Raw genomic sequence first — 8150 nt, 5'->3', positions numbered from 1 at the left:
TTAGTAGCTTCTCATTTTAGATGTGAGGAAACTGAGGCACAGAGAGGTCAAAGGGATTTCCCAAAGTCCCACAGCTGAGAAGTGGCGCAGGTGGGGTCTCACTTTCTGTGTCTTGGCTCTGGGGTCGGAGGGCACAGCCCCTGTGCACATTGCTATGGCTGGCAACTTCTCATTCAGGATACCCCGGTCTCACCCCTTATGGTTGAGTGGTCTCTTGTCCCATCCTACATGCAGGCTGAGGAAAGCCGAGGGATGGTTGCACTGGTCACCTGCTCCACAGGAGGGTAAACAGTATGTGCTAGAATGGAGCTTGGGCCTGTGGCTTAACCCCACACAGGCTTTGCTGCTCCCAGTTAGACTCAAATATCTCCAGACTTGAATTTCTGCCCCATACCCAGAGAGAGCAGATAGGAAGGGCTGTCCCTAGGTTGTCAAGAAGGGAGTCCTAGAAGGAGGCGGGGCAGGCCTGGCAGTTGGCACAGAGTAGGCAGGCAGCTGAGGGTGAGGCTGGGACAGGGCTAAAGTCAAGGCTCAGGAGCCGGTTTTCCCAGGCTATGTCTGAGTAATCCTGTGTCTATATTTATCTCCTCTTTTCTTGGGTGAGCAAACAAAGACTGATGCCAGGCAGGCCTGCCACCCCCACCCCGTGCAGCATGTTTTTCTTACCTGTCAGTGGCCCTTCACAGTACCACAGTTTTGGCCCTGAGCATAGCTTGGCCATGTAGGACTTATAAGGATGCTTATGTGCCTTCTGATAAATCTCATTGTCTGCCGTGGCCAGAGATGCTCTAAAATGGATGGTGGAGGTTGTGGCCATGCCAATGCCTAGGTAATGTTGGTGCAGGGGTCCTACCCCACTCAAGACCTAGGTGATAGCTTTCAATCCCGCCTTCACACTGGTCTACATATGACCTGACTGCATCCTTCTAGGACCTGAATTCAGAGGAGGTTTAAGGTCTAGGGTACCTGCTAAAGGTTGAATGATACACTCTGGTCTTGGGTAAAGAGAGAGCCACTCTGCTCTGTGACTTACTTTCCCTAATTGTCAATGTTGTTCTTTCCAGCTTCCACAAATAACCGTTCACGTGTTTGTGTGTTGTGTGTGTGTGTGTATGTGTGTGCATACATATGCATGGTTTATATGTGTATATGTCTCTGTATATATGTATATACATGCATACATGTGTATACACATGTATGTATGGTTTATGTGTGTCTATGTCTCTGTATATGTGCACATATGTGTATGCACATGCATGCATGGTTTATGTGTGTCTATGTCTCTATATGTGCACATATGTATATACACATGCATGCATGGTTTATGTGTGTCTATGTCTCTGTATATATGCACATGTGTATGCACATGTATGCATGATTTATGTATGTCTATGTTTCTGTATATATGCACAATGTGTATGCACATGTATGCGTGGTTTATGTGTGTCTATGTCTCTGTATATGTGCACATATGTGTATGCACATGTATGCATGGTTTATGTGGGTATATGTCTCTACATATGTGCACATGTGTGTATGCACATGTATGCATGGTTTATGTGTGTGTATGTCTCACATGCACATGGAGGCCAGAGGCTGACATCACATGTCTTCCTCTGTCACCATTCACTTTATTTTATTTTTCAGATAAGGTCTTAGAGTCCATCATTCCAGCTAGAGAACAGCAGGCTACTCTGTGTTCCCAGTACTGGAATCACAAGCATGCTCTTCCATGCCTGGCTTCTTACATGGATGCTGAGGATCCAAACTCAGGTGCCCATGCTTATGTGGCAGGGGCCTTACCAGCTGAGCCATCTCAAGCCCTTTTCCCACACAGCCTATAAGGAATGAATTGGTGGGACAGGATCTGCTGAGAAGGGACTGTCAATTTCACCTGCTTACACCTCGCTAGCCTCAGATTCACAGCAGCGACAATGGATGCATACAGGTCCCCGAGGGGAAAGATTTGTATGTATTATGGATGCGTGTCTCGAAACATGTAGGCATGTATGGGCATCCCTGATTCTTAGAGGAACATGTGGTCTTAGGGTGAATGAAATGCTGGGAACACACTACAAGCTATGAAGGCCACAGGCTTTGCAAAGGTCCATTCCAAAAGCAGAGGGGACCAGGAAGTAGTGAGGTCAAAGGGAAGATAGCAGACTCTCTTGTTAGGGACAATGCAGCCCAAAACCAGGTCTTGGCCTGAATCACCCTGACCTCATTAGGGATTGAGAGGTGTTCCTGTGACCAATTAAGCTTCTTCCCTGACTCTGGTCTCTGCTCTGAAGGTGCCACATCCCTGACCTCAGAGAGACCTAGGCCCGGTGCACGTGCACTGAAGGTCTGCCCGCTCTCAGGCTGGATTAGGTAGAATCGGAGGACGTGCCGGGCTGGCAGACTCAGGGGTGGGGTGGGTGCTGGCATACTGGAGCTGCCCTGTGCCTGATCAGGACTGGGCTGCAACCAAGCCTTGTATGGCTCTGCCAGAGTAGTTCAGTGGCGGCACCCATTGGCTGAGCTGGCACTCCCAGCCAGGGCTGCCCGGGCCCCAAACCACGGGTAACCAGAGCTGCCGGGAGCTGGTGGATTAGCATGCCTGCCTGCCTGCCCGCCTGCCTGCCACCAGGGCTGCTCTTTTCCTTTCCTAAAAAGGCAGACCTGGGCAGAAGAGATGGGTAGTAGCACTTGGGACTCAGGTAGAGTGGGGTGGTACAAGTGGATCTGTGGAGAATATGGGAATCCTAGGTCCTGGCCTCAGGCCAAGTTCTTCTTGGGTCTGGACCTCCATTTTGTCATCAGGAAGAGGGAATCAGTACTTGCACCTTCCTAATGTAGATAAGGTCGTGACAGGAGTACAGGATATTTGAGCTGTACCCCAGCCCCAACAGAGATCCCAGGGCTACAGAGGCCCAGACTCTCTATGGGCAGCTAATCAAATATGGAGATCATGTATCAGAGCCCAGGCTTCCTATCATGTAAAAGATAATAGTGTCATAAATGTCCTTCTCCCAGGGATTCAGGACATCGCCAATGCTGAGCTCTGCATAATGAAGACCCAGGCTGCAGGATCTTCAGGCTCTTACTACTGTCTTCCAGAGGCTATCCTGCCTGCAATGGCCTGTTCCCCAAAGACTTTAAGCCTGATCCCAGAATGGCTATAGTCTTAGGAATGATGGTAAGACCTCCCAGGTCTGTGGACTTCACCCCCTCTGGATGGAGACCCAGCAGAACTTGGGCAAGATGTCAGCCTTTGCTCTCTGGGGATGCTGGAACAGATGTGACAGGATTGTGGCCCTAGCACTTGTGAGAGTGTGATCTTAGATGCTGTCTTCACCTTTCATAAATACACAATCTGCCCCCATTCACTTCTCAAAGAGGTCCAGCTCTTGACCCGTGCAAAGACCCGGAAGCCAGCAGCATGCTAGTGTCTGTCTGCTTTGGCACTGGGCCAGTGGCAGGCAGGAGATGGCGGCAACTGATGTGAATTTCACAGAGCCTTCTGGAGAGAGCCGCAACTGGACTCCAAACAGAGGCATCTGTGCAGGCTGACACCCAGCACTACCACAGAGCCAGAGAGGAGTGGTAGGATAAGGGGAGGAACACGGGTTCCTTGAAAGGCCGCACCAGAGCCAGCCATAGCAAGAGGCTCTCACGGTAGCCTGGGCTGCCTTCTGCCTTGAGATCTTCCCGCCTTGGCCTCATGAGGGCTGGGATTACAGGCAAGTGCCACTCTACTAGGGTGAGCGTTGGTCTTCATCTTTGGCTGTTGTCTAAGAATTGCACCTGAACTCACCATGTTGGGCAGGTGTCAGCACTACAGGCTGAGTCTGCAGAATTCTGGACACAGAGCCTGTTGCATCCTCTTCTGGGCAGGGCTCCTCTTCTGCTGCCTTGGACGAGTGCTGACATTCTATTTGCCCCCACTTTCTGCCCTTCTCTTAGGGTATCATCCAAGCTCCATTAGCATTCCATACCCTTGCATACTATGACTTCAGCATGGGATACTCTCTCGGCTTCCCATGCTTTCCTTGGGGTCACCCCCACCCTAGCTTCCTGTAAAAGTGCATCCCCTCTGAGGGTGACACCACTGTCCCTGTCCTCTCCCCACCCCATCATGGACCTCTGTCCCTTTGGCTCTGGGAAGTCCTAACCTTGTATGACCCGGAGGCTGTTTCCCAGCACCCCTGTTCTCCCTAAGACCTGGCTGTGTGGCTGGTTCTTACCAGTGATGAGTAGGGATGTGTTTGAGTTACTTCTGTGTCCATGTGATGGAATACCTGTTATCAGTCAAGGGATGATAGGTTTATTTTGGCCCCTGGTGTTGCTGGGCTCAGTCCACTGTGGCAGGAAAGGTGTAGTTGAACAGTATGCTTCACATCATGGACCAGAAGACAGTATAAAAAGGGAATGCCAATCTTCCCCCAGCCTCATCTTCCCCTACCTTGATTCTGTCTGGGCCATGGAATGGCACTCATATGTAGAGGAAGTTCCCTCTCAGTGACCAGTCTTTGGAAACACCTCATAGACACACCTCACATGTACCACACCAACCTCCCAGGTGATTCTAAATTCAGGCAAGTCGATAATGAAGACTGTCTACGACAGGATATTTGTTGCCCAGGCCAACACTATCTTTTTCTCTGCTTCTGAGGATCATGGGAACACAGCAATGGAGCGGCCATCTCCTGTGCCAGCTGCTAGTGAGTGTCTGGGTCTGCCAAGTCGCTGGCGTGAGCAGACCTCCTCTGCTGATGTCCACTGAATGTACAGTGATGGGAGGAAGAGACGTTTGCTGCCTTTAGCTACAGATGCCAGACATGTTTGTTCCAGCAGCACTTTGGAGCCTGTCCTGACTGGTATACCCTGGCTCCTAGACCTGATCTCCACCCCCAGCCCTGCTATCATTAGAGAAGATCCTCATTTGCCACCTGCACTACCACCACCGGATGCTCACATCCTGGCCTCTGCCTCTTCAGCATCTGTGGTCCACAGGCTCCATTCACGGAGGTCTTACCCCAAAACAGAAGCTAAAGGCAGACCACAGCCCATCTTTTCTGCATTCTAACAACTATTGTGTGACCCTGGCTTTTGTCTGCTTAGTTTTTTTGTTTGTTTATTTGTTCGTGTTTGTTTTTCAGCTCAACACAAGATACTCATGTGGGCAGAGGGACTCTCAATTAAGAAAATGCCTAGAATAGATTGCCCTGCAGGCAAGTCCATGAGGTACTGATTTGGGAAGGCCTAGCCTACTGCGGTGGTGTGAGCCTTGGGCAGGAGGTAGAAGGGGGCAAGCTGAGATGGCTGTGGGGAAACAAGGCAATAGGCAGCACTCTTCCATGGTCTCTGCTTCAGTTCTTGCCTCAGGGTTCCTGCCCTAACTGCCCTTCATGGTGGACTACAAGCCAAAAGATGAAATAAACCCTTTCCTCTCCAGGCCGCCTCAGGCCATGGTGCTGTTTGTCACAGCGCTAGAGAGCTAACTAACTGATCCTCCTTCCCATCACCCACCACAGGCCATGGTGCTGTTCGTCATAGCACTAGAGCGCTAACTAACAGATCCTCCCTCCCACCACCCACCAGGCTGGCTCCATCCTCACCCGATGGCCCATAGCTTCTCCTCCTCTCTTCCCCACTCACTGTGACTTTGCTGTGGGCTAGCCGGAGCCACGCTTCGGAGAGCACGTTCTGGTGGCTGACTGCCATTATAGGAATCAAGAGCAGAGCAGACAGTGACTGTAGCCCTCTGGTCTTGTGAGACGCCTTTCCTTCTTTCCTGGGGACTTTCTCTCCCTGCCCTCAACGCTCCCTCAGGTCTTCTCGAGTCTCTTTGGCTTCGTCTGCAGCTTCCTCGGGGTGATTCTACTCAGTTGCTTGAGAAAACTCCTCAGGAAACACTCTCTGTGGCTGTCACTAAGACACGCTGCCTTCTCCCACATTCTCTGGACTCCCAAGCCTCCTTCCTCCACCCAGGCCTCTCTTATTCCACCACCCACAATGTTCAACATTTGATCCCCAGAGTCAATAGGGCCATCCCACAGCTCTCCTGTTCCTGCCCAGCTGCCTGTGTCTGGGCCTAGGACAAAGAATCCTTTTCCATCTTCATCTCCAAGGTTCTTCAGTACCCACCTACCCCCACTCTCTGCGAGCCAGCTCTCAGTGTGTCTGCAAAGGGCCCATCACATGCCGCGGATGGTGCCAGTCCATCTTTTCTGTAAGTTGGCGTTGATCCTCTTTGCCCAAATAAACCCACCCTTTTAGGCCCTTAGAGCTGAACTTCTGGTTAGCACATGTCCCAAGGGCCCTCCACTTGGCTCACTGGCCTGTCCCAAGGGTCTTCCACTTGGTCACTGGCCTTCTTTTCTTTCCTTGCTCTTACTGGGTCTTTTCTAGGAGAGCTTTCATGATTCTCCAATGCCTTGTAGCCTAAAGCCTTTTGCTCTCTGCCACTGCTGAAGGGGAGCCTGTGGCAAAGTGACTGCCCACAGCCAGCTCAGACAGAACCTCTCTGTAGGTGGGGGCCTCTCTCTGGCTCATCACTGTACCCAATGGCAGCCTTCGCTGGCATTGTGTTGAATACAGAAGATGGAAAACCACATTTTTGCCATCCTGGCTACCCCAGTATCTGTGAATAAACTGGAGAGGACCTACTGTGTTCAAGGTATCTATGGCCTCTCTGCATGTACCATCTTTTTAAATCTTTATAATGGCCTTCAGAGTTGGAGCATCATCTCTTATTTTCCAGATGAGCAAACAGGCACAGAGAGATCAGATGACCTTCACACACTCACACAGGCAGTCATGATCTGGATTCAGGTTCCATCTTATAGCTGGTTCAACAGTGGCCCTCAATGGAGGTCATATGTCATAATTCCTGACTTTCTGAGTTTCCTTGCTTAGAAAAAGGGTCTTAGCAGCTATAATTAAGGGTCTTGGTGGGCATGTTGAGAAGGGAGCATAGAAGTGTGGAGGAGTCAAGAGATTGGGTATGTCTAAACGCCAGGACCACCATGACTTGTCTGTACCCACCAGAAGCTGAGGATGTCTCCTCAGAGCAGAAGGACAAACTCAGCAATATCCAGACCTCAGATATCTCTCAAATACTGACCAGACCCCATTCTACTCAGCTTCAAGGACCAATGAGGATGGGCATGTTCAAGGTGGCATGGCCATAGATGAAGATTTCAGACTCCCGAGTTCCAGATTTGTTGGGGAATCCATTCCTGTTGTCTAAAGCCAGGAAAAATGTTCCTGTGGTAATCCTAGGGATAAAGTCAGGCTTCTCTACCATGGTGATGATCTGAGGCTTTTCTTTATAGGCCTGAATGTGAGGGAAAGGGAGTCCCAGGCTAGTCATTTCCTTTTTATGCACTGATCACTGTGCAACAAAATGAATGCGTAGGATATCCAGCGTTCTCCTAATCCTCATATTCTGTAGTCCTCCAGAAGAGCCATGCTGAGGCTGGCTCAGCGGTTAAGAGCATTTGCTGCTCTCCCAGAGGATCTAGGTTCAATTCCCAGCACCCACACTGGGCAGCTCACAAACGCCTTTAACCCCAGCTTCAGGGGATCTGATATCCTCTTTAGACAATCTGTGGGCACTCCTGACTTTGAACATACACTCACACAGACACATACATAAAACTAAATTTAAAATTGAGGAAGAAAAGCCATGAGCCAGGCCAACAGGGCTCTGTTGGGAATTTTCAAATTTATTCCAACGTGCTATTTTTTTTTAAAAAATATCTTCAGGCTGAACACCCAGCCCAAGCTGTAATAAAGGCAATTATTATACTTGTAAAAACGTCTCATTCACAGTACAGATGGGATTTACAACAAGGGTCACACACACCAATACTGAGCGATTTCTTTCCTTTTGTATAACAGACTCTGTGCTTTAGACCTGTGTAGATTTTTTTTCTTTTTTGTTTGAGTTTTTTTTTTTCTTTTGCACTGATGAATACCATACCGACAACTGCAAGATACAAGTGTAGAAACTGGAGTTTAAGTAAAACCACAGGCCAAACTACCCCCTTTCCAGTGCGGTTGCTGTACATATCTACAGTACGAGTTTTGGAATGTATTGCCATTTAAGAACGTGGAAACTCTCTACAGACGATTTCACATACAGAATGCGTACACCTTTTCAA

The sequence above is a fragment of the Mastomys coucha genome, unplaced genomic scaffold, assembly GCF_008632895.1.
Source record: "Mastomys coucha isolate ucsf_1 unplaced genomic scaffold, UCSF_Mcou_1 pScaffold18, whole genome shotgun sequence".
NCBI classification, from domain to species: Eukaryota; Metazoa; Chordata; class Mammalia; order Rodentia; family Muridae; genus Mastomys; species Mastomys coucha.
This window is presented reverse-complemented; position numbering follows the sequence as displayed.